This window comes from Somniosus microcephalus, chromosome 3 (assembly GCF_052327205.1).
Source record: "Somniosus microcephalus isolate GS21.2 chromosome 3, FLI_Smic_1.0, whole genome shotgun sequence".
In the NCBI taxonomy this organism is placed as follows: domain Eukaryota; kingdom Metazoa; phylum Chordata; class Chondrichthyes; order Squaliformes; family Somniosidae; genus Somniosus; species Somniosus microcephalus.
In genome coordinates this window covers 180,173,684-180,201,499 of record NC_140989.1, presented here as the reverse complement: position 1 = coordinate 180,201,499, position 27,816 = coordinate 180,173,684, and the positions used below count along the sequence as shown (strand labels likewise).

At 47.3% G+C, this 27,816-nt stretch overlaps 2 protein-coding genes across 3 annotated transcripts in view; one reads left to right on the top strand and one right to left on the bottom strand.

Moving 5' to 3' along the window:
• Positions 1–27,816, bottom strand: part of prkn (parkin RBR E3 ubiquitin protein ligase) — a 2,088,612-nt gene that overhangs the window by 848,725 nt on the left and 1,212,071 nt on the right. The gene's annotated exons all lie outside the window — the stretch shown is intronic.
• LOC147121607 (uncharacterized) overlaps positions 1–27,816 on the top strand; it is a 49,195-nt gene that overhangs the window by 6,266 nt on the left and 15,113 nt on the right. The gene's annotated exons all lie outside the window — the stretch shown is intronic.

Here is a 27,816-nt window from a genome sequence, read left to right as displayed (position 1 = left end):
TACTTTTTTTTTAAGTTTAATTAAAATTTGATAAGCTCCCTTAAGAAAGCAAGACATCAAACAGCTTGGAAGAAGCCAGATTGATAATCAAACAAACTCCTAACTAATGCTGTTAAAGATGCGTCTGGTTGGTGTTGGGCTGATCCAGTCCCTGCCTTTGGTATCATGTTTTTCTAAATCCCAATTCTAATTTACAATTTGTGTAATATTTCAAACCCAATTCCTTAAAGTGCTCAAATTCCCAACTCTAATTACTTGGACAGTTTTACATATCCAATATCTGTTTTGATAGAAGAACTTCAATCCTAATCCCAGTCACATAGTAAGATCTGCAGAGAATCGGATGAAAAATGTACACAGACATCCAGTTTTGAAAATAGCATTTCTGCAGGAAACCACATGCCAGAATCATTATTATTTCACGTATGAGGCAAATCAGAATTGTTTGATCAAGGGCGACCAAGTGCTGTGGAATTTTAAACACTGACTCTGCAGTCTGTGTTGAAATCTGGTCTCGACTGATAAGCCACACAGCTGGAGTCTGAGCAAATGAGGATGGCCCTCTCAATCCAAATGAAATGTCCACAGTCAAAGGAGAGCATCAGTATTACAGATCACCCTTGGCTGACAAATGATGCTTGCTCAAAGTATAGGGTTTAGAAGCAGAGCCCAGTTTATCAGGTATAGATTCTTTCTCAATCTCTAGTAACGCATCGTGCTTTTCTAAGCTGCTACACTGTACTCAGAGAACACAAAGCTGCACTTACTGCAATGGCACATTCATGCCATCCAAATCCCAATAGATTGAACAGGCTTAAAAGCAGCCTAAATTCAAATAGACCCAATCTAAGCTGCGACTTCAATTTAATATAACCTCGGAAGCCATCTCAGAACTCATCCTAACTTGTTTTATGATAAATATTCCAGCTTATAATTTTAAGCAAGGTTTGATTAAAAATTGAGAAAGCGTTAAAATGGAAATGAAAGAAAATGAGACAGTTGCTTCGTGAGGAAGTTAAATGAAGTATTATCTGCGCTGCACCCACTTCAAGGCCAATATATCCTTCCTAAGGTGCGGTGCCCAGAACTAAACACAGTATCCAGATGGGGTCTGACTAAGGCTCTATACAACTGAAGCATAACTTCCGCCCCTTTGTAATCTGGCCCATTTGAGATAATTTGGCACAAACTGACACTAAATTTGCACTCTGGTGTCAATAGCATGGATGGCTGGTATGGGAAATTTAAAAAATAATTTTGTTGTCATAAGGATTGCTGCTCGGAGGGTCTGGGGCATGGGGAGTGCCAGAACAATGAATCTTTACTCTGCCTCTGGCCCATGTTGGAGCTGTTCTGGGGTGCTTAAGGTGAGGTATGAAAGATGAAAAAGTATCCCATTCCCTCGCACAGACACCCGTGGTCTTGATGAGCATAAATAAAGTTCTGTGATTCTGGTTTCTTTTAATTCTATTTATAGGATTATTTTATTCTCTGTGCACTGTAAACAAATTCTGCAAACCACATGATTTCCTTACATCACAGTCTTTTAATAATGCCACATAATAGATTTAAAGTATTTAAAGAATTCTCATTTTACCTGGACCCCTCCCTCTGGCCTCTTAACCTCTAGATCTTTTCATTCCAAACTGCCGGCATGACATCGGCCGTCTCAATTTCTCTGCTCCCCTCACTCACTCCAACCTACCTCCCTCTGAACTTGCAGCACTCCGTTCTCTCAGATCCAACAAAGGGAGACCAAACGCAGATTGTGTGACCACTTTGCGGAACACTTCCGTTCAGTCCGTAAGGGTGACCCCGAGCTTCACTTTAATTCTCCGCTCCACTCCCACTCAGACCTCACCGTCCTCGGCCTATTACACTGTTCCAATGAAGCTCAAGGTAAGCTCGAGGAACAGCACCTCATCTTTCGATTAGGCACTTGACAGCCTTCTGGACTCAACATAGAGCGCAACAATTTCAGACCATAACCTCCGGCCCTATCCTTTTTTTTCCCATTTATTTTATTATATTTTTTTTCTCTCTCCCACATGGCAGCTGTCTTTCATTCTGCCAGTGCCATTTACACTTCATCTAGAGCCATCTTTTGTTTCTTAACTTGTCCCATTACCACCTCCTTTCGCCTTGCACCATCTCTTAATCTCTCTTAATGGCTCTTAATCTCTCCTGCCTTTCATCCTATCACAAACCTTCCCTTTTGTTCTTTCCTCCCCTCCCCCAACACTTGCTTAAAATCTGTTACATCTCCAGCTTTTTCCAGTTCTGACGAAGGGTCATCGACCTGAAACATTAACTCTGTTTCTCTCCACAGATGCTGCCTGACTTGCTGAGTATTTCCAGCATTTTCTGTTTTTATTTCAGATTTCCAGCATCTGCAGTATTTTGCTTTTGTAATGGATTTAAAGTAATTGGTCGGAGGTTTAGAGGGGATTTAAGGAGAACTTTTTTCACCCAGAGGGTGATGGGGGTCTGGAACTCACTGCCTGAAAGGGTGGTAGAGGCAGAAACCCTCATCACATTTAAAAAGTACTTAGATATGCACCTGAAGTGCCGTAACCTACAGACCAAGAGCTGGAAAGTGGGAATAGGGTGGATAGCTCTTTGTCGGCCGGCACAGACAAGATGGGCTGAATGACCTCCTTCTGTGCTGTAACTTTCTATGATTCCACCAATATTTGAGACATCAGGGGGTAGAAATTCATCTCAGGCGGTGGCGCAAAACGAGTGGTATCGGATTGGCCGTCCATTATACGCAGCGCCTGATATTCAGTTCTGCTGACTGCAGTGGAACGGAGTATCAGGTGCTGTGCGTAACGGGCGGCCGATCTGATGCCAGCCGTATTGTGCCACCGCCCGAGAGGAATTTCTACCCCCTGATTACAATGAAATGTGGTTAGGAAGGTGTTGCAGTTCAGACAACACATATAAAAATGCTCATCCAGCATCATCTGTACTCCATAATAAAGTTACTGCCTGATACTGCCCTTGTGCTGATCCAGGTTTATGTACTTACAAAGCACAGCATGTCATATAGTGTGGCACTCGAGTGGGTGACTCGCAATCCAGGCCGTGCTGAAAAAATGTTAGTATTCTGAGCATTCTTGTGACTTTAAGGGAAATGACAGGATCACCTTTGCATGGCATTCCCTGCCTAATGCTCTTGACATCAAGTGGCCCCATTTCCAGCTGAGCCATCATGTGAAAGAGCGTTCTTCTGCAAATAAACCAAGGCCAAATGAAAATCCTCATCCAATAATTAGCTGTCTCTTCCAGTTTAGAGGCTTGAGAGTGAATTGGCCGCATTACTTGGCAGGCCAGGTGGATCTACTTTAACAGCGTCAATATTTGTTTCCATGAGCAAAAGCTAACGTGGAAGGAAAAGGAAATATGATTCCGTGGAATTACTTGAGCCCAATCCAAAGATTTGAAAGTGCTTTAGCAGAAGTGTATAAGGACAACAATGTAACATCTGTGACCATCGGCAGAGCTGAACAGCACAAGCAAACGGATGTGGGACTATTTCTGATAGCGACAAAAAATGCGGTAGCTGAAGCTTAACCCAGTTGTCCTTCGTGACTTTCGGTAACCTCGAACCATAGTCAGTGCTGTTTCTTGTTGCTGTTGCATATCTTTTCTCTATGCTAAGAGTCACCACAAAATGAAAACAGTATCACCTCTGCCACTAAAGGAAATAAATTCTTCACTTTCCACAGGGGAAACTCAATTAATGTGTCATAATATTTAATAATAGAATGCAATAGAACCTGTTAAGAATACGGAATAAGACTGATTTCATTAACAATCTGTATGACTCACTTCTAACTTTCATTGCTTATGGTTCAGGGCTTTCATCCCTGAAACGTTTCCATGCACCGCTCACAAACATGTGGGTGGTGAATTTCCATGGGCGTTCTCCCACTTGCTCCCATAACTCCCAGAGGCGGCGAACCTGAGCGGGAGCGGAGCGAGAGATGAGCGGGAATAAAGAGCGTGGCGAAAGTAGGCCCGAGACCAAAGGCGGCGGACCTGAGCAGGAGCGGAGCGAGAGCTGAGCGGGGAAAAAGAGCAGACTATAGGGAGCTAGGAAAGAGATTAAAAAGCAGGATCTCAAAAGGTAGTAATCTCCGGATTACTCCCGGTGCCACACGAGTGAGTATAGAAATAGGAGGATAGAGTAGATGAATGTGTGGCTGGAGAGATGGTGCAGAAGGGAAGGCCCTGGGACATTGGGACCGGTTCTGGGGAAGGTGGGACCTGTACAGGCCGGACAGGTTGCACCTCAACAGAGCTGGGACCAATATCTTCGCGGGAGGTGGTTGCTAGTGCTGTTGGGGAATGTTTAAACTAATTTGGCAGGGGGATGAGCACCAGGATGTAGCATTAGAAAGGAGGGACATGGAGCACAAAAGAGTGCGAGATACAGATAGCACTAGAGTAAGAAATAGTACGGTATTAGGTAGGGTCAGACTAAGAGAAAATACAAGGAGGTCTAAGATAGGTTTACAGTGTATGTATGTAAATGCACAAAGCATGGTAAGGTTGATGAGCTGCAGGTACAAATAGACACATGGCAATATGATATCGTGGCAATAACGGAGACCTGGCTCAAAAAAGGGCAGGAATGGAAATAAATATTCCTAGATATAAGGCGTTCAGGAAAGGTAGGGAAGGAAAGAAAGGAAATAACAACAGAAAATGCTGGAAATACTCAGCAGGCCAGGCAGCATCCGTGGAGAGAGAAACAGAGTTAACGTTTCAGGTCTGGGACCCTTCATCAGAACTGGAAAAAGCTGGAGATGTAACAGATATTAAGCAGGTGCAGAGACAGGGTGGGGGGCGGGGAGGTTAGATGGGGAGGAAGGAATTGAAAGAACATCCTGTACTTTTGTAAGAGGCAGGAAAGATAAAATGTTGCAAATGGGAGTGGCAAAAACCATACAACATGAAAAATGGGGGCAGGGATAATTATCTGAGATTGTTGAACTCGATGTTGAGTCCGGCAGGCTGTAAAGTGCCTAATCGAAAGACGAGGTGCTGTTCCTCGAGCTTACGCTGAGCTTCATTGGAACAATGTAATAGGCCGAGGACAGAGAGATCAGAGCGGGAGTGAAGTGGTGAATTAAAGTGACAGGCGACCGGAAGCTCAGGGTTACCCTTACGGACTGAACGGAGGTGTTCCGCAAAGCGGTCGCCCAATCTGCGTTTGGTCTCCCCAATGTAGAGGAGACCACATCGTGAGCAGCGAATACAGTATATTAAATTGCAAGAGGTACAAGTAAATCGCTGTTTCACCTGGAAGGGGTGTTTGGGGCCCTGGACAGTGGGAAGGGAGGAGGTGAAAGGGCATGTGTTGCATCTCCTGCGCTTGCACGAGAAGGTGCCAGGTGAAGGAGAAGGGCTGTTGGGGGTGATTGAGGAGCAGACCAGGGTGTCGCGGAACGATCGGTCCCTTCGGAATGCTGAAAGGGGAGGCGAGGGGAAGATGTGTTTGGTGGTGGGATCACGTTGGAGGTGGCGGAAATGGCGGAGGATGATCCGTTGAATGTGGAGGCTGGTGGGGTGAAAGGTGAGGACAAGGGGAACCCTATCATGGTTCTGGGAGGGAGGGAAAGGGGTGAGAGCAGAAGTGCGGGAAATAGAACGGACACGGTCAAGGGCCGTGTCAACCACAGCAGAGGGGAATCCTCAGTTGAGGAAAAAGGAAGACATGTCGGAAGCACTGGTATGGAAGGTGGCATCGTCAGAACAGACGCGGTGGAGACGGAGAAACTGGGAGAATGGAATAGAGTCCTTACAGGGAGCGGGGTGGGAGGAAGTGTAGTCCAGGTAGCTGTGGGAGTCGGTGGGCTTGTAGTGGATGTTTGTCACATTGAACAACTTCTCCTTTGACTCCACTCACTTCCTCCAAATTAAAGGTGCTGCTATGGGAACCCGCATGGGCCCTAGCTATGCCTGCCTGTTCATGGGATATGTGGAACATTCTTTGTTCCAGTCCTACTCAGGTCCCCTCCCTCACCTCTTTTTCCAGTACATCGATGACTGTATTGGTGCCATTTCCTGCTCTCGCCCTGAACTAGATAAGTTCATTCACTTTACTTCCAATTTCCACCCTTCCCTCACCTTCACATGGTCCATCTCCGACTCTTCCCTTCCCTTCCTTGACTTCTCCGTCTCCATTTCTGGTGATCGGCTTTCAACAAATATCCACTACAAGCCCACCGACTCCCACAGCTACCTGGGCTACACTTCCTCCCACCCCGCTTCCTGTAAGGACTCTATTCCATTCTCCCAGTTTCTCCGTCTCCGCCGCATCTGTTCTGACGATGCCACCTTCCATACTAGTGCTTCCGACATGTCTTCCTTTTTCCTCAACCAAGGATTCCCCACTACTGTGGTTGACACAGCCCTTGACCGTGTCCGTTCTATATCCCGCACTTCTGCTCTCACCCCTTCACCTCCCTCCCAGAACCACGATAGGGTTCCCCTTGTCCTCACCTTTCACCCCACCAGCCTCCACATTCAACGGATCATCCTCCGCCATTTCCGCTGCCTCCAAAGTGATCCCACCACCAAACACATCTTCCCCTCACCTTCCCTTTCAGCATTCTGAAGGGACCGCTCCCTCCGAGACACCCTAGTCCACTCCTCTATCACCCCCAACAGCCCTTCCCCTTCGCCTGGCACCTTCCTGTGCAAGCGGAGGAGATGTAACACCTGCCCCTATACCTGCCCCCTTCCCACTGTCCAGGGCCCCAAACACCCCTTCCAGGTGAAACAGCGATTTACTTGTACTTCTTGCAATTTAATATACTGTATTCGCTGCTCACGATGCGGTCTCCTCTACATTGGGGAGACCAAACGCAGATTGGGCGACTGCTTTAGGGAACACCTCCGTTCAGTCCGTAAGGGTGACCCTGAGCTTCCGGTCGCCTGTCACTTTAATTCACCGCTTCACTCCCACTCTGATCTCTCTGTCCTCGGCCTATAACATTGTTCCAATGAAGCTCAACGTAAGCTCGAGGAACAGCACCTCATCTTTCGATTGGGCACTTTACAGCCTGCCGGACTCAACATTGAGTTCAACAATTTCAGATAATTATCCCTGCCTCCATTTTTCATGTAGTATGATTTTTGCCATTCCCATTTGCAACATTTTATCTTTCCTGCCTCTTACAAAAATACAGGGTGTTTCTTCAATTCCTTCTTCCCCTCCTAACCACCCCCCACCACCACCGTCTCTGCACCTGCTTAATATCTGTTACATCTCCAGCTTTTTCCAGTTCTGATGAAGGGTCCCAGACCTGAAACATTAACTCTGTTTCTCTCTCCACGGATGCTGCCTGGCCTGCTGAGTATTTCCAGCATTTTCTGTTGTTATTTCAGATTTCCAGCATCCGCACTATTTTGCTATTATAAGGAAAGAAAGGAAGTGGGTGGCAGTGTTGATTAAGGAGAATATTATAGTGCTCAAGAGAAAGAGGATGTCCTGGAGTGGTCAAGGACAAAATCTATTTGGTTTGAGGTGAGAAACAATAGAAGTGCCATTACACTACTAAGTGTATTCTATAAGCCGCCAACTAGTCTGAGGTGGTCCTGCAGCAAGAATTTAGGGAGCTAGGTAGCAGATTAAAGAGCAGGACCTCAAAGGTTGTAATCTCTGGATTACTCCCGGTGCCACGTGCTAGTGAGTATAGGAATAGGAGGATAGAGCAGATGAATGCGTGGCTAAAGAGTTGGTGCAGGAGGGAGGGCTTTAGTTTCCTGGATCACTGGGCCTGCTTCTGGGGATGGTGGGACTTGTACAAGTCGGACAGGTTGCACCTGAACCAAAGCGGGACAAATATCCTTGCGGGGAGGTTTGCTAGCACTGTTCGGGGGGGGTTTAAACTAAAATTGCAGGGGGTTGGGAACCTGAGCAGGGAGACAGAGGAAAGGGAAACAGGGATAAAAGCAAAAGATAGGAAGGAGAAAAACAAAAGTGGCAGTCAGAGAAATCAACGGTTTAAATCAAACGTGGCCACAGTAAATAATAATTCTAATAGGTCTAAGAGCGTTAAAAAAACAAGCCTGAAGGCTTTGTGTCTTAATGCGAGGAGCATTTGTAATAAGGTGGACGAATTGGCTGCGCAAATAGAGGTAAACGAATATGATTTGGTTGGGATTACGGAAACGTGGCTCAAGGATGGCCAAGACTGGGAACTCAACATCCAGGGGTATTCGATATTCAGGAAAGATAGGCAAAAAGGAAAGGGAGGTGGGGTAGCATTACTGGTTAAAGAAGGGATTAACACAATTGTAATGAAGGATATGAGCATGATGTGGAATCTGTATGGGTAGAATTGAGAAATACTAAGGGGAAAAAAACATTAGTGGGAGTGGTATATAGACCTCCCAACAGTAAGGCGGCGGTTGGGGATGGCATTAAAAGGGAAACTAAAGAAGCGTGCAATAAGGGCACAGCAGTCATCATGGGTGACTTTAATCTACATATAGATTGGGCCAACCAAATTAGTAACAACACTGTGGAGGAGGAATTCCTGGAGTGTGTACGGGATGGTTTCCTGGACCAATATGTCGAGGAACCAACTAGAGATCAGGCCATCTTAGACTGGGTATTATGTAACGAGAAAGGATTAATTAGCAATCTTGTTGTACGAGGCCCCTTGGGTCTGAGCGATCATAGTATGATCGAATTCTTCATTAAGATGGAGAATGAAGTAGTTGACTCAGAGACTAGGGTCCTCAATTTAAATAAAGGAAACTACGATGGTCTGAGGAGCGAGTTGGGTATGATTGATTGGGGAATGGCACTCAAAGGGTTGACGGTGGATAGGCAATGGCAAACATTCAAAGACCGAATGGATGAGCTACAGAATTTGTTCATCCCAGTTTGGCATAAAAATAAAACAAAAAAGGTGACTCAACCGTGGCTAACAAGGGAAATTAGGGATAGCATAAGATCCAAGGAGACGACATATAAATTGGCCAGAAAAAGCAATAATCCTGAGGATTGGGAGCAGTTTAGGATTCAACAAAGGAGGACAAAGGGATTAATTAAGAAAGGGAAAATAGAATATGAGAGTAAGCTATCAGGGAACATAAAAACTGACTGTAAAAGCTTTTATAGATATTTGAAGAGAAAAAGATTGGTGAAGTCAAGCGTAGGTCCCTTACAGTCAGAATCAGGGGAATTTATAATGGGAAACAAAGAAATGGCAGACCAACTAAATTCATACTTTGGTTCTGTCTTCACAAAGGAGACACAAATAAACTCCCAGAGATGCCAGGGAACATAGGGCCTGATGAAAGGGTGGAACTGAAAGAAATCAGTATTTGTAGGGAAATGGTGTTAGGAAAATTGATGGGACTGAAGGCCAATAAATCCCCAGGGCCTGATAATCTACATCCGAGGGTACTTAAGGGAGTGGCCCTAGAAATAGTAGATGCATTGCTGGTCATCTTCCAGAACTCGATAGACTCTGGAACAGTACCCATGGATTGGAGGGTAGCTAATGTTACCCCACTATTCAAAAAAGGTGGTAGAGAAAAAGCGAAGAATTATAGACCGGTAAGCCTGACATCGGTAGTGGGGAAAATGCTAGAATCTATTATAAAAGATGTAATAGCAGAGCACTTGGTAAGCAGTGACAGGATCGGACAAAGTCAACATTGTAGTGTATGTATCCGTCTACCTTTAAGAAAACCATTGTATGTAACCGTTCACCTTTAAGAGAACTATTTTAGGTGTGGCACTACTTTGTTGGCTTCTGTATACTGTAATACCGACGGTAACCACACCGGTATATAAGTGCTGTGTCAGGATTTATTTGGCAGATTCGCCCTGACCTTCGAATAGTAAAGTCCTGTTTTAAGTTACTCTGGTAGTCTGTGTATTAATTAACTAAACAACCCACAGACTTTACAGTGGTGACGAGTCCGATCGTACCCTGCGGCAACAATACTTCCAAAGCAGTTAACGAGCGTCGAGAAGAGGCAACCGCCCTCGTCATTCTGCTGGGAGAAAACTCGAGTCTGCAGAGCTGGAAAGGAGGAAGAATTCAGAGACAAAGACTTCCATCAGCAACAGGCACTGACTGTCCCTTCTGCCACGGTGAGGAGTGAGCCGATCAGCGCGAGAAGCAAGCCGGCCACGGTGACTGTGAGTAAGGGAAAAGTAAAAAGAATAACCGGAGGATAAGGGCGGTGCACTTGACCACGGTCGAGGGGGAAAGGAGCCGGACAGAAGTCGGGTCCAGAGGCGCTGAGACTGGGGCAGCGTGGAGCAAGGAAGCCGCGGTACAGACAGTCCGGGGACGCAACGGCGTCGTGAGACAGCTAGACCGCGACCGGCGAAAAAGGCCGGGCAGCGACCGAAGCCACGAAGCGCTGCGACCGGAAGCGTAGGTGCGGGAAGATATAAAAACTCAGCCGCAGCCGGGGAGGGAAGCACCGGACTGCGAGAGGGCTGGGAGGCGCGATTGGGAGCCGAGCGAGCGGGAGAGGCAGAGCCGACCAAGGGAGACTGAGCGAGAGCCAGTCCAGCGGCTGAAACTGTTCGCCGTCAACGGGGTGTATCCAGCGCCGGTAGAGCCGAGCGAGCGGGAGAGAGACAGAGCCCGAGCAAGGGGAACTGAGCGAGAGCCAGCCCAGCGGCTGAAACTGTTCGCCGTCAACGGGGTGTACCCAGCGCCGGTTGCCCTGCCGAGAAAAGGGAAAGCACTGAAGCCGACGCGCAGGCTGTGAACCTGAAAGCCAGCGGCCGTCGCCCGTGGGGAAAGTGTACCCCTCCCGCCAGGGGAAGAAACGCGGGAAGCCGCCATTAGGCGGAGAAGAAGACAGAAGTGGGGAACCACCATTGAAGTGGGCGGGGAGAGAAGATAAGCGCGGGAAACCGCCATTTTCGCGGGAACCGCCATCTTGAAGAAAAAAAAAGAAAATTTAAAGAAATAATCCGTGGTGTTATCAGGAAGAGAGGAAGATGCCTAAGCGTGGTAACATCAACGATTTTAATTCCGAGGTAGAAGACTGGGCCACATATGTGGAACGCATTGAGATCTATGGTGAGGCCAATAAAATAGAAGAAGATGACAAAGCTATAACCTTGCTAAACTCGATTGGCGCGAAGACATACGGGCTCTTGAAGCATCTACTAGCACCAGCTAAACTGGCGGATCAGACTTTCGATGATATTGTGACTGTTCTGAAGGATCACTTGAACCCCACACCGTTGATGTTGGCGGAACGATTCAAATTCTATGCGAGAACACAAAGGAAAGACGAAAGCAACGCAGAATACTTGGTCGAACAGCGTAGACTAGCGAAACACTGCCAGTTTGGAGGGAATCTGACAGAGGCATTGCGAGACAAGTTCGTGTGCGGGTTGTCAAAGGAAGGAATGCAAAAGCGACTACTCGAAGAGAACGACCTTACACTTGACAGGGCTGTCCTTATTGCAGCATCGCACGAAGCCGCAGCGAAGGGAACTGCGGAAGTGCAGCTAAAGGCAGCGGCACTCAGTGTGGATCAAATTACCTCGAGTACAACAAAATGCTATCGTTGTGGGAAGACAACACACGACCAGAACCAATGCTGGTTTAAGAACCAGGAATGTAGGAAATGTGGCAAACTGGGTCACATAGCTAAGGTATGCCGGTCAGGGAAGAAGACCAACAACCAAAGGAAGCCATCACAGGAAAAGTACTACAAGGTACACAAGGTGGCTGAGAAGAGTTCAGACGAACAGAATTCGGACTCAGACCCAAACGGCCAGGAGCTGGGCAGTCTGAGAATTCACAATGTGAGTAAGGAAGCTGACCTACAAACTATCTGGGTCATGCTAAAAATAGCTGGAGTCCAAGTGAAAATGGAGTTGGACACTGGATCAGCTCTATCAGTCATAAATCGAAGGGATTACCACCGGCTATTCTCACATATACCCTTAAGAGATACCAAGTTCGTATTGCAGACATACATGGGGCATAAAGTATACCCCATGGGGAAGATAAGAGTCAAGGTGAGAGATGGGGGTAAAGAACACCCAAGAATGAACTTATACGTACTACCTGAGGGAGGACCACCACTTCTGGGACGGGAGTGGATCAAGAAAATAGACATGGAATGGCACTATCTAAAAGCCATAACGAGTGAGGACTCGGTGCAGACAATCAGCTCAGATTCTGAAACGGATGACGATAAGACCAACCCAAATATGAAAGACAAGGCTAAAATGGACTTGCCGACTAAGGTTGGAAGAACGAAGGCATGCATAAAGGCTTATGCTCCAGAGAAGAACAAAGTTTCAGAACAGAACTCCACCGAACAACGACAACATAGTTTGACAGAGAATTCTGAGTCTGTTCAGTTTACGGACATATCCATGACTGACGAACACCGAGCTCGGACTCAACTTTATTTCAAATTACGACAGCAAGTAGAACAAGTGAGTTACCGTCTCGAACAAGACATGAAAACAATGAAAAAGTTCTATGACACCGAATGGGAGAATCTGGAAAGACAACAGAAGCAGCTAGCTCAAGCAGAGAGCGACCATAGAGCCATTGTGACCAATTACCGATCACATCTCCCTTATGCTGTTCAGGAGTTAGAATATTTGCAGGAAGGAGCAAATGAAGAGGAATCTTCAGGAAGCCAGGATTTTATTCCCGTTCTTCTCTACGACTCCTTACAAGCAGAGTTTGAGAAGTTGAAGGAACAGTATGAACAGGCCCAGGCTACAATCCTGGAGGGGATTAACTCAGCAGCCTCCGAAAAGCTAGTTTCAGTAGAAGCATATGAGCAACTAAAGGTTGAACATGAGCAAGAAGTCCAAAGGCTGCAGGAAATTCTTGATGAGCTCAAGGCCAAGACAGACTCATCGGTAGAAGTTCCATCCATAGATGAGAAATTAGAGGTGAAAGACATGGCAGAACATGAAAGACAAGATGTCCAAGAACTCATAAAAATATTGAAGGAAACCCAAGACAAATATGAGGCGGCAATGACCGAGGTTCAACAACTTGAAGAACAGATTCAACTGGGAATCCTTTCAGTGGAAGAAAAGGAAACTGTAAGAAACACAGAGACTGTAAGAATGGCCCCTGAACATGAGCTAGAGAGCATCAAGGCGCAACTTCTCCGAGCGCTGAAAGCCAAAGTACAAGAGGAAAAGAAGGTGAAAGCATTGGAGGAAAAGGTGGATGAAATGGAGAAGACTCTGATCCACAGTGTTCCCGTGGAAGAGTTAACGGTCAGCCAACTCCTTCATATGCTGAGGGACAAGACTCTGCAATGGGAACAATCTGAACACGAGCTTCAATCTGCAAAGGGAAGGAGTTCGGAGCTCTCAAAAGTTATGGAAATAGCTGAGGTTGCAACACAGATTTTACTGGGATGCCAAAAGTACGCTGAATCACGTCTATGTGAACAACAGAATGTTGAAACAGCTGCTCCAGTAGAAGGATTGAATAGCCCGATCAATCAATCCCCGATGGAAGGGGAAGTATTGAAATCACAAATGAGGTCATTAGTGAAGGATTTGCAGGAAACCCAGGAAGAACGGGATGAATATGAACGCATGAAGAAGTCTCTTCTGGAAAGATGTCTAGGGAGGGAACAACAGTCGGCTAACGTCCAGTTGGGTAAGGAAGAAGTAGCAGGCCCTCTCGCTAGACTAGTTCAGGACGACACCGAATATTACCATGACCTGTTGAGTGACACGGAATATTACCAGGACTTGGTCTGCCCAGCTTGTGATGAAAACTCCCAAAGTGCAGAAATCAGGATGAAGCACTTAAAGTCTAAGGAACATAGGGAGATGGTGGCGCTACAGCTGGCAGCTGATAAGGGAGCCCCGAGAGTCTCCAAGAAGCAGAAAAGAAAAAGACGAAGCAGAAGGTGATAACCATCTAAATCATTATCACTTCTACCAGATCATGTACGTGGGCCCTACGAAGGGAGCCAAATCAGTTGGCAAGTAGGAAAAATTACCAAGGCAGTCCAGCTGTTTGTAAAAGTCAGCACTGCTGGTTCAGCAGGACGGAAGTTCAAGCTGTTAAGTCAAGGGAAAGACTATTGGATGAGTCACGCTAGCAATGTGAATCGGCGACACCACAGAGATGTTGTTCAGACCGAGTCAAGACCAGAGACTGAATCTGTGAACTGTTCCCGCAGAGACTGAATCTGTAAACTGTTTCCTGCATAGATTATACCTGTGAATTGTTTTACATGAAGTTGAATATATGTTATGTTTAATGGGGGACTAAGTATGTTGTAAGCTAAAAAGGGAGGATTGTAGTGTATGTATCCGTCTACCTTTAAGAAAACCATTGTATGTAACCATTTACCTTTAAGAGAACTATTTTAGGTGTGGCACTACTTTGTTGGCTTCTGTATACTGTAATACCGACGGTGACCACACTGGTATATAAGTGCTGTGTCAGGATTTATTTGGCAGATTCGCCCTGACCTTCGAATAGTAAAGTCCTGTTTTAAGTTACTCTGGTAGCCTGTGTATTAATTAACTAAACAACCCACAGACTTTACAAACATGGATTTACAAAAGGTAAATCATGCTTGACTAATCTACTGGAATTTTTTGAGGATGTAACTGGTAAAATAGATAAGGGAGAACCAGTGGTTGTGGTGTATTTGAACTTTCAGAAGGCTTTCGAAAAGGTCCCACATAAGAGATTAGCGTGCAAAATTAAGGCACATGGGATTGGGGGCAAGGTATTGACTTGGATAGAGAACTGGTTGGCGGACAGAAAGCAAAGAGTTGGAATAAACGGGTCGTTTTCCGAGTGGCAGGCAGTGACTGGTGGGGTACTGCAAGGATCGGTCCTAGGACCCCAGCTGTTCACAATATATATTAATGATCTGGACGAGGGAATTGGATGTAATATCTCCAAATTTGCAGACGACACAAAGCTGGGTGGGAGGGTAAGCTGTGAGGAGGATGTCGTGAAACTCAAGTACGATTTGGACAGATTGGGTGATTGGGCAGAAACATGGCAAATGCACTATAATGTGGATAAGTGTGAGGTTATCCACTTTGGTGGCAAAAACAGGAAGGCAGATTATTATTTGAATGGCAATAGATTGGGAGAAGGGGAAGTGCAAAGAGACCTGGGTGTTCTTGTGCACCAGTCGCTGAAGGTAAGCATGCAGGTGCAGCAGGCGGTTAAGAAGGCAAATGGTATGTTGGCCTTCGTAGCAAGAGGGTTCGAGTACAGGAACAAGGATGTCTTGCTACAGTTGTACAGGGCCTTGGTGAGACCGCACCTTGAGTATTGTGTGCAGTTTTGGTCGCCTTACCTGAGGAAGGACGTTCTTGCCATGGAAGGAGTGCAGTGAAGATTCACCAGGCTGATACCTGGGATGGCAGGAATGACGTATGAGGAGAGATTGTGTCGATTGGGATTATACTTACTGGAGTTTAGAAGATTGAGAGGGGATCTCATCGAAACCTATAAAATTCTGTCAGGCCTGGACAGACTAGATGCAGGAAGGATGTTAATGATTGCCGGGGAGTCCAGAACCAGGGGTCATAGTCTAAGGATAAGGGGTAAGCCATTTAGGACTGAAATGAGGTGGAATTTCTTCACCCAGAGAGTGGTGAACCTGTGGAATTCTCTACCACAGAGGGCGGTGGAGGCCAGTTCATTAAATATATTCAAAAAAGAGTTGGATATATTTCTTAAGGCTAAAGGGATCAAGGGATATGGGGAGAAGGCAGGGACAGGGTACTGAATTTGGATGATCAGCCATGATCTCATTGAATGGCGGAGCAGGCTCAAAGGGCCGAATGGCCTACTCCTGCTCCTATCTTCTATGTTTCTATGTTTCTATGTTGCTAGTGGGAAGGATATAGAGGAGCAAATTTGCAGGGAAATCACTGAGAGGTGCAAGAATTATAGAGTAGTAATAATGGGGGACTTCAACTATCCTAATATAGACTGGGATAGTAATAGTGTAAAGGGTAGAGAGGGGGAAGAATTTCTGAAGTGTGTTCAGGAGGCATTGCTGGATCTGGTTTTGGGGAATGAGGTGGGTCAGGTGGAGCAAGTTTCAGTAGGGGAACCTTTAGGGAACAGTGATCATAGTATCATAAGGTTTAGAACTAGCTATGGAAAAGGACAGGGAGCAATCTAGAGTAAAAATACTTAATTGGAGGAAGGCCAATTTCACTGGATTGAGAATGGACCTGGCCCGGGTAAATTGGAATCAAAGATTGGCAGGCAAAACTGTAATTGAACAATGCGCTTAAAAGGGGAGATGGTTCGGGTACAGTCGAGGTACATTCCCACGAGAGGAGAAAGGTAGGGCAACCAAAGCCAGAGCTCCATGGATGACAAAAGAGATAGATAGTAAGATAAAGCAGAAAAAAGGGACGTATGACAGATGTCAGGTTGAGAATACAAGTGAGAACCAGGCTAAATACAGAGGCCTAGAAATTAGGTTTGCCTCCGCCAGGGCTTTTGCGCCCGAAATTTTGCGCCCGCGATAATTGCCGCTGCGCCCGCCAAAAATTCAGCTGCCCCGCGCCCAGACGGCTGCGGGCGCTAATGGAGGGTTTCAGCGCCTCGCTATGGGCACTGAATGCAGGTTTGCGGCGCTAATCCCCCGCTGCGGCACCCGATGCGGTGCGGCAGGCTGGGGTACTGCAGGCCTCCTCCTTCTGTTAAGGAGGAGCTGCCTGCAGCCGACCGCTGACCGGTCGATTCGCCCGACAAATGAGCCCGGCACCTCAGAGAAGTGCCGGGCTCGCGGGCCACACACATCAGTGCCGCGGGGGGGTGGTGGAGGAGTCTGGGGAGGGAGGTGCGGGCAGGCGGCCGCCGGGAAAGCGGCCGGCCGCCGCTCCACCTTAATGCGCCGGCGCTACGTGCTGCAACATCCCGTTGAACAATCGTTGGTTGCGGCTGCCACGGGCGAGGCGGCCGCAACTGAATTTGGGCGTCCGGCCGCGTTACCACGGCAACCGGGACGCTGCGCACACCGATGATGTCATCAGTGCCGGTGCAGCGCTACCGGCTAACGCCGATGGTAGGGCCCAACGCAATTTCGATCGCGGCTATAATTCCGGCGCAAGGCCCTCTAACGCCTCTAATTGGGCGCTAACCCCACCGAATTTCTAGGCCAGAAAGTTCAGAGGGGAAGTGAAAAAGGAAATAAGAGGGGCAAAGAAGGAGTATGAGAAAAGACTGGCAGCTAACATAAAAAGGAATCCAAAAGTCTTCTATAGACATGGAGGGGTGGGGCCGATTAGGGACCAAAAAGGAGACCTACGCATGGAGGCAGAGGGCATGGCTGAGGTACTAAATGGATACTTTGCATCTGTCTTTACCAAGGAAGAAGATGCTGCCAAAGTCATAGTGAAAGGGGAGCTAGTTGAGATATTGGATGGGATAAAAATTGATAAAGACGAGGTACTAGAAAGGCTGGCTGTACTTAAAGTAGGTAAGTCACCAGGACCGGATAGGATGCATCCTAGGATGCTGAGGGAAGTAAAGGTTGAAATTGCAGAGGTACTGGCCATAATTCTCCAATCTTCCTTGGATACGGGGGTGGTGCCAGAGGACTGGAGAATTGCAAATGTTACACCCTTGTTCAAAAAATGGTGTAAGGATAAACCCAGCAACTACAGGCCAGTCAATTTAACCTCGATAGTAGGGAAGCTTTTAGAAACGATAAGCCGGTACAAAATTAAAAGTCACTTAGACAAATGTGGATTAATTAAGGAAAGCCAGCACGGATTTGTTAAAGGCAAATCATGTTTAACTAACTTGATTGAATTTTTTGATGAGTTAATAGAGGGGGTTGATGAGGGCAATGCGGTTGATGTGGTGTCCATGGACTTCCAAAAGGCATTTGATAAAGTATCACATAATAGGCTTGCCACTAAGGGGCACAATGGACATGATCTTCACCGCGCATCAAATACAAGAGAAATGCAGGGAACAGCACCAACCGCTGTACATCGCCTTCTTTGACCTCACAAAGGCTTTCGACACTGTCAACCGTGAGGGATTATGGAGTGTCTGCCTCAAATTCAGCTGTCTTCAAAAGTTTGTCACCATCCTCCACGACGACATGCAAGCCGTGATCCTGACCAACGGACCTACCACAGACCCAATTCACGTACGGACCGGGGTCAAGCAAAGCTGTGTCATCGCACCAACGCTCTTCTCGATCATCCTTGCTGCAATGCTCCATCTCACCCTCAGTAAGCTCCCCGCTGGAGTGGAGCTAATCTACAGAACAAACGAGAAACTGTTCAATCTCCGTCGCCTCCAGTCCAGATCCAAGGTCATCCCATCCTCTGTCATCGAATTACAGTATGCAGACGATGCTTGCGTCTGCGCACACTCAGAGGTCGAACGCCAAACCATCATCAACACCTTCACTGAAGTGTACAAGAGCATGGGCCTTACGCTAAACATCCGTAAGATAAAGATCTTCTACCAACCTGCCCCCACCATGCAGTTCTGCCCCCCGATTATCAAAATTCAGGATGAGACCTTGGACAACGTGGACCACTTTCCATACCTCGGCAGCCTACTGTCAACAAGGGCAGACGTCGATGATGAAGTCCAACACCGCCTTCAGTGTACCAGTGCAGCCTTCAGTCGCCTGAGGGAGAGAGTGTTTGAAGACCAGGACCTCAAACCCGGCACCAAGCTCATCGTCTACAGAGCAGTAGTGATTCCTGCCCTCCTGTATGCTTCAGAGACATGGACCATGTACAGCAGGCACCTCAAAGCACTGGAGAGGTACCACCAACGCTGCCTCCGCAAGATCCTGCAAATCCATTGGCAGGATAGGCGCACCAATGTCAGTGTTCTCGCTCAGGCCAACATCTCCAGCATCGAAGCTTTGACCACACTCAATCAGCTCCGATGGACGGGCCACATCGTCCGCATGCCTGACACGAGACTCCCAAAACAAGCGCTCTACTCAGAGCTCCGACACGGCAAGAGAGCCCTAGGTGGGCAGAGGGAACGCTTCAAGGACACCTTCAATGCCTCCTTCAAAAAGTGCAATATCTCCACCGACACCTGGGAATCCCTGGCCCATGACCGCTCAAAGTGGAGGAGAAGCATCCGGGAAGGCGCCGAACACCTCGAGCCTCTTCGCCGAGAACAAGCGGAAGCCAAGCGCAAACAGCGGAAGGAGCGCACGTCAACCCAAGCACCCCACCCATCCACTCCTTCAACCACCGTCTGCCCCACCTGTGACAGAGACTGTAGGTCCCGCATTGGACTCATCAGTCACCTGCAAACTCATTTTTAGTGTGGAAGCAAGTCATCCTCGGTTTCGAGGGACTGCCTAAGAAGAAGAAGGCGGCTTGCCAGCAAAGTTGAAGCCCATGGAATAAAAGGGACAGTGGCAGCATGGATACAAAATTGGCTAAGTGACAGGAAACAGATAGTAGTGGTGAAGGTTTTTTTTTACAGACTGGAGGAAAGTATACAGTGCTGTTCCCCAGAGGTTGGTACTAGAACCACTGCTTTTCTTGATATATATTAGTGATTTGAACTTAGGTGTACAGGGCACAATTTAAAAATTTGCAGATGATACAAAACTTGAACAGTGAGGAGGACAGTAATAGACTTCAAGAGGACATAGACAGGCTGGTGGAATGGCGGACACGTGGCAGATGAAGTTTAACGTAGAAAAGTGCAAAGTGATACATTTTGGTAGGAAGAACGAGGAGAGGCAATATAAACTAAAGGGTACAATGCTAAAGTGGGTGCAGGAACAGAGAGACCTGGGGGTATATGTGCACAAATCGTTGAGAAAGCAGTTAAAAAAGCATACGGGATGGGTGCAGAAAAGATTTACAAGAATGGTTCCAGGGATGAGGGACGTGGATAGACTGGGGTTGTTCTCCTTAGAGCAGAGAAGGTTGAGAGGAGATTTGATAGAAGTGTTCAAAACCATGAGGGGTCTGGACAGAATAGATAGAGAGAAACTGTTCCCATTTGCGGAAGGTTCGAGAACCAGAGGACAAAGATTTAAGGTGATTGGCAGAAGATCCAAAGGCGACACGAGGAAAAACATTTTTATGCCGCGAGTGGTTAGGATCTGGAATGCACTGCCTGAGAGGGTGGTGGAGGCAGATTCAATCGTGGGTCTCAAAAGGGAATTAGATAAGTACCTGAGGGGAAAAAATTTGCAGGGTTATGGAGAAAGGGTGGGAAATTGGGACTAGCTGAAGTGCTCTTGCAGAGAGCTGGCACGGGCTCGACGGGCCGAATGGCCTCCTTCTGTGCTGTAATGATTCTATGAGTTGTGGAAACATCGGAAATACTGGTGTGAATGGAGAAATACATAGTGATGGTGATGATATTGCACCGACTGGATGATTCACAGAGCATGAGGGAACCGGACGACTGGGAAGTGGGTGACAATGTTCCACCTTTCCAGCAGAGGCTGGGGAGAAGAATGCTTTGGAGTCGTGGGACTCAGAATTCACGGGTACTCGCCTGAAAAGAAAGATATTTAAGAAACATCATAGCTATATGGTCAGATGTGACTGATCGAGTCTACAGGTGCCCTGGGAAGAGGAAAACGTGTTGGGGTGATAGAGAACTGGACCAGAGTGTCTCGGAGTGAATGGTCCCCTTGGAATGCTGAAAGGGAGGAGAGGGGAAGATGTGTTTGATGGTGGCATTGTGCTGGAGGTGGCGGAAATGGCGGAGGATGATCCGTTGAACGTGGAGGCTGATGGGGTGGAAGGCGAGGACACTTGCCCATGCAAGCGCAGGAGATGCAACACCTGCCCTTTCACCTCCTCCCTACCCAACGTCCAGGCCTCAAACACTCCTACCAGGCGAAGCAGCAATTTACTTGCACTACTTTCAATTTTGTATACTGTATTTGCTGCTGACGATTGGGGAGACGAAACGCAGATTGGGTGATTGGTTTGAGGAACACCTCCGTTCAGTCCGCAAGCATGACCCAGAGCTTCCGGTCGCTTGCCATTTTAATTCTCTGCTCCACTCCCATTCTGACCTTAGCCTCCGACATTGAAGCTCAAAGTAAGCTCGAGGAACAGCACCTCATCTTTCGATTAGGCAGTTTACAACCTTCCGAACTCAACATTAAGTTCAACAATTTCAGATCATAACCACTGCTCCCATTTTATCGGACAGCAGGTGTTGTTGATGATTCTGCTGTTGCCATTTACACCTCCTCTAGATCCATCTTATGTTTCTTTACTTCTCCCATTACCACCCCCTTTCGCTTTGCACCATCATCCCTTTAGTCATTTAATCTCTCCTGCCTTCTGTAATGTATGTACCTTTAAGGGGGGAACTACTTTCTACAGCTCATGTATACTGTAGTACCGGCAGTGACCACACCTGTATATAACGCTGAGTAGTAATCTGCTGTTTCAGTTGCAGTTTGAACCACGTTGAGTAAACACCTGTTGTACCGTTCTCTGCAGTCCTTTTCTTATTATTACACGGACGTAACAGTGGCGACGAGCAAGTTCGAACCTACCTGCAACTCTGCATCACCTCCCAGGGATTCGCTCCTGGAGAACAGTGGAAGAAGGTCGAGTCCAGAAGCACGGGCGTCGACCACGGGCAACCGCCCAGTCATCCAGCGGAGATTTGAGCATCGCAGGGGAGGCTGTCGAGAGCCAGGCTTGGCTTTCCAGTCACAGTGGTCCAGCGAAACGGGCTGGCAACAGGTACTGCGCAGACCCTTCCTGGACAGCGGCGGGCTAGAGCCTGACCGAGCGACACAGAAAAAGGCCGAACAGCGTCGACGGGGGAGAGAGAGAGGGCAGAGCGCACAGGGCGCAGCCGGTGTTCAGGACCGAGCAGTGTAAACGGGGGAGAGAGGTGAGAGAGAGCAGAGCGCAGCCGGTGGTCAAGGGCCAAGCAGCGTCAACGGGGGAGAGAGGCGCGCAGGAAAACGCGAGGCGCTGCCATTGCCACGAGGACCGCCGAGAGCGGCGTTGGCAGCAGCACGGGAGACGCCATTTTAAGCCGCAGCGGGGAAGGAAAGCGCGGGAGACGCCATTTCAAGCCAGTCTAACCACACCCAAAAATGCCAAAGACTGGCAGTATCACAGCGTTCGACAATGAAGTCGAAGATTGGACGACATATGTCGAACACATAGAAGTATACTGCAAGGCGAATGAAGTGCCAGATGACAAGAAAGTGCTGGTATTGTTGAATTCAATGGGTGCAAAAACGTATGGCTTACTACGAAACCTAGTAACCCCAGAGAAGACAGTAGAAAAGGATTTTGAAAACACAGTGTCAATCCTACAGGACCACTTAAACCCCACACCGCTGCTGATAGCAGAAAGATTTAAGTTTCAGAAAAGGAACCAGCATAAAGATGAAAGTAATGCTGAGTATTTAACGGAACTGCGCAAGCTATCGAAACACTGCCAGTTTGGAACGGGACTAGCAGATACTTTAAGGGACAAGTTTGTGTGTGGGCTTCAAAGTGAAGGAACCCAGAAACGGCTTCTATCAGAAAAGGATCTTATGCTGGACAAGGCTTTCAGCATTGCAGTATCACATGAAGCAGCCGCACGGGGTGCTGCAGAGATACAACAGAGACCGCAAGAATATGGCACAAATGAAATGTCATACGGAACAGTGAAGTGCTATTGCTGCGGCAGAACAACACACGACCATAATGATTGCTGGTTCAAGGACAAAGTGTGCAGACAGTGTGGAAAAGTAGGACACATAGCAAGAGTCTGCAGGTCGGGAAAGAAAACCAGCAGCAAGAAATCTCCACAGGAGAAGTACAAGAAGGTACATAAGGTGACGGAGAGTAGTTCAGATGAACAGAAGAGTGATACAGACTCCGGAAGCAAGGAGCTGGGTTGTCTGAAACTACATAATGTGATCAAAATGGAGGATCACCAAACTATCTGGGTCACGCTCAAGATAGCAGGAGTCCAAGTGAAAATGGAATTGGACACAGGATCAGCCCTAACAGTCATAAACCGAAGGGACTACAAGCGGCTATTCTCACATATACCCTTGAGAGATACAAAGATTGTCTTGAAGACGTACACGGGGCAAAAAGTCTACCCCAAAGGAAAAATAAGGGTGAACGTTATATATAACGGCAAGGAAACACCAAAAATGGACCTATATGTATTGCCAGATGGAGGACCACCACTACTAGGACGTGAATGGATCCGGAAGATACAGCTAGATTGGCATTCCATACAAGCACTGACTGTAGATGCCAAAAAGAATGACGACGTCACACCTGGACGACTGTCAAAAATGCTAACTGACGCACAAGAAGTGTTCCAGCAGGGACTCGGAACACTAAAAGGCATAACAGCGACGATCAAAATAGAGGAAAATGCAAGCCCAAAGTTTTTTAAGGCCAGACCGGTACCTTATGCGATCCGCCCAGCCGTCGAAGCAGAGCTGGAAGGTTAGGAACATTCAGGAGTACTGTCCAAAGTGGACTGGAGCGAGTGGGCCACACCCATCGTTCCTGTAATGAAGAGGTCGTTGAGTAATATGCCTGGGGAACCAAAGAAGGTTCGCATCTGTGGGGACTTTAAGGTGACAGTGAACCCAGTCCTTCACACTGTACAATATCCGCTTCCGCGGATTGAAGATATTTTCGCCTCGCTATCTGGAGGGAAACGCTTCACTAAGATTGATCTAGCCCAGGCGTACCTGCAAATGGAGGTAGAAGAAGCCTCGAAACAGTACCTCACGATCAACACTCATAAAGGTCTCTACAAATACAATCAGCTGGTGTTCGGGGTAGCATCAGCTCCAGCTATTTGGCAAAGGGCAATGGAACAAGTCCTGCAAGGGATTCCAGGGACCCAGTGTTATTTGGACGACATCCTGGTCACGGGCGAAAATGACAGTGATCACCTCGCCAACCTGGAGCAGGTGCTCACTAGATTGAAGGAATATGGGCTCCGAGCTAATCGCCACAAATGCGAGTTTTTCCAGAAGCAGATCTCGTATTGTGGCCACGTTATTGATAAAGAGGGGTTACATAAGTCCCCTGAAAAGATTGAGGCAGTAGTCAAGGCTCCAGCACCGGAAAATGTGTCACAACTGAGGTTGTTCCTCGGGCTGGTAAACTACTACCATAAGTTCTTGCCAAATTTGTCTACCGTACTACACCCACTGAACACCCTACTGCAAACGGGGGTACCATGGAAGTGGAGTGACGAATGTAAACGAGCTTTCCAGAAGAGCAAAGCATTGATCACATCAAAAGAGGTGTTGGCTCATTTCAACCCAGCACTACCAATTCGGTTGGCGTGTGATGCATCACCCTATGGCATTGGAGCGGTGCTGTCGCACAAATTCCCGGACGGCTCGGAGAGGCCAGTAGCCTTTGCGTCTCGGTCACTAACCTCAGCCGAGCATAACTACACCCAGATGGACAGGGAGGCCCTCAGCCTAGTGTGGGGAGTGAAAAAGTTCAATCACTATCTGCACGGGCAGAAGTTCACCTCGCTGACTGACCACCAACCACTTGTCTCCATCTTTAATCCAAAGAAGGGCATTCCGGTGATGACTGCACAACGGCTACAAAGATGGTCCCTTTTTCTAGGGGTGCACCAATATGAAATTGAGTATAAGGGCATGAAACAGCATGGAAACGCTGATGGGCTATCACGCCTGCCACTGCCTACTGCGGAGGAAGCACCAGCAGTGGATCCTGTCGAAATATTTCATTCGACTATAATTGAATGCTTGCCAGTAACTAACGCTGGTATAGAGAAGGAGACCCGAAATGACCCGACACTGTCTCGGGTATATGATTTGACGGTGAAGGGATGGCCAGCACATGGCGACTCACTGTTGCCAGCATTCTCATCCAGAAGAGAACAGCTGTCAGTATGCCAGGGGACCTTGATGTGTTGATCCCGAGTGGTAATTCCACCCAAGTTAAGGGAGAGAGTGCTCAATGAGCTTCACGAAGGTCATCTGGGAGGGGTGAAAATGAAAAGCCTTGCTAGTGCTTATGTGTGGGGGCCGGGGATCGATCAGCAATTCGAGGACCTGACAAAGAGCTGCTCAGGATGCCAGAAGGTCCAAAATGCACCACCACATGCCCCTCTACACCCATGGGAGTGGCCCTCATTTCCATGGCAATGGGTGCATATTGATTTTGCTGGGCCATTCATGGACTCAATGTTTTTAATAGCCGTGGATGCGCACTCGAAATGGCCTGAGGTGATCAAAATGTCCTCCACCACCACGGAGAATACTATTGCAGTCCTATGGACCATTTTTGCCAGGAACGGCTTGCCAGAGCAGATTTGCTCTGATAACGGACCACAGTTTGTGTCTGAAGAGTTTCAAAGATTTATGAAAAGGAATGGGGTAAGGCATTACACATCCGCCTCGTATCATCCAGCCACAAATGGATTGGCTGAGAGGTTCGTACAAACCTTTAAAAAAGCAGTAAAGGCCATGTGCGATGACGACATTCCACTGCAGCATAAGGTGGACAATTTCCTGTTAGCCTACAGAAATGCGACATATGCAGTCACCAACCAGGCCCCGGCGATGATGTTCTTTAACCGAAGGTTGAGATCTCGTCTGGATTTGCTCAGACCAAATGTACGAAGAGATGTTGAGAGTAAGCAATTCCAGCACATCAATGAGAAGCCGACAAGGAGCTTCAATGTAGGGCAACCAGTCTTGGCCCGCGACTACCGAACAGAGAAATGGCAACTGTGGTGTATGTGCCTTTAAGAGCCCCAGGTGTGCGTAATGCCGGTAATTGCCACTTGGGCTATATAAGCCTGTGTATTGTGTATATCCTTTGGAAACCCCCCCCCCAGACTTGCTTAGTAAATACCTATGAACCAACTCCTGTCTTCAGTGTCTTTATCTACACACGGACACTACAGTGGCGACGAAGTGGAAATGGGCTTACCTGCAATTCGGCAGCACCTCAAGGACATCGATTCCTCCAGCGTCCAGAAGACTCAAGGAAGTAAGAGAAACTGTGGTTTCACCAGCTGGCCAAGCTGGTGACAGGTACTGCGCTAATCCTTCCTGGGCGTCAGGCTGGAGCTCCAGTGGCGGGCTCTACAGCTGAGACAGGCAGCGAAATCGGAGGCAAGCAATAACGGACTGGGAGGGTGCACGCGAGAGACGGCCGGCGCGGCAAGCAGGTCAGCGTTTAGACCTCCGTCGGGAACGAGTCTCCAACAGTGAATAAACGGAAACCACAGTAAAACAGCGTTGTTATCGGTAGCAGCGGTGGGAAAGCGCGGGAAGCGCCATATCGTTGCTACAGAGAAAAAAAAAAGCGCGGGAAGCACCATATCTTTTCTGAAATGCCTAAATCTGGTAATATTGAGGCTTTTGATGGCGAAATAGAAGATTGGACCACATACGTGGAAAGAGTAGAGGTTTATTGCACTGCAAATGGGATAACAGATGAAAAAAAAGCTTCAGTACTTCTGAACTTAATGGGCGCGGACATACGGGCTGTTACGAAATTTAATCACTCCAGCCAAACCAAAGGACAAGACTTTTAAAGAAATTGTTGATACCCTGCAGGAGCATTTAAACCCAACACCGCTGCTGATAGCGGAACGATTCAAGTTCTTCAAGAGAAATCAACACAAGAATGAAAGTAACGCTGATTACCTAACCGAATTAAGAAAGCTATCAAAGTACTGCCAATTCGGAGCAGGACTATCGGATTATCTTCGAGACAAATTTGTTTGCGGTCTCTTAAGTGAAAGAACACAAAAAAGACTGCTTTCTGAAAAAGATTTAACATTGGACAAAGCTTTCAGTATGGCTGTATCATACGAAGCAGCAGCAAAAGGAGCTGCAGAGATACAACAAGAGACACAGGACTTCGGCACCCATAAAATGACACAGGAGTTCGGAAGATGTTATCGCTGCGGCAGATCCACCCATAACCAGAGGGACTGCTGGTTCAAGGGCAAAGCATGCAGGCAATGTGGTAAGATTGGACACATTGCACGGGTATGCCAATCTGGACAAAATAAATCCACTGACAGAAAACAAAAAATCAATGAAGAAAAGTACAGGAAGGTACAAATGATGACGGACAATAGCTCCGAAGACCAGAATAGCGATAGCGACTCCGGAAACAAGAGACTAAGCTGTCTCAAATTACATAATGTACTTGCCAAAGAGGATTACCAAACCATTTGGGTTACCCTCACAATAGCAGGGTCCCCAGTTAAAATGGAGCTAGATACAGGATCAGCTCTAACCATAATAAATCGACGAGATTATGAGAGGCTATTTTCGCATATACCTCTAAAAGACACATCCATTATCTTAAAAACATATACGGGGCAGAAAGTCTACCCCAAAGGAAAAATAAGGGTGCCTGTGGTATACAACGGCAAAGAAATACAAAAGTTGTATTTATACATTCTACAAGATGGTGGTCCACCGTTGTTGGGACGTGAATGGATAAGGAAGATACGTTTAGACTGGCACTCCATTCAGGCACTGACGGTGACCAGTAAGGAAAAAAACAACGATGACATCATACCTGAACGATTAAAAGACATCTTGGCCAACGCCAAAGAAGTGTTTCAAGAGAAACTAGGAACCTTGAAAGGCATCACTGCCTCAATAAAAGTGGAAGATACAGCAATTCCAAAATTTTTTAAGGCAAGACCGGTGCCATACGCAATACGTCCGGCAGTCGAGGCAGAGCTGAAGAATTTGGAAAAGGCAGGCGTATTATCCAAAATAGATTGGAGCGAATGGGCAACACCCATCGTTCCAGTCATGAAAAAAACATTGAAAAATAACTCTGAG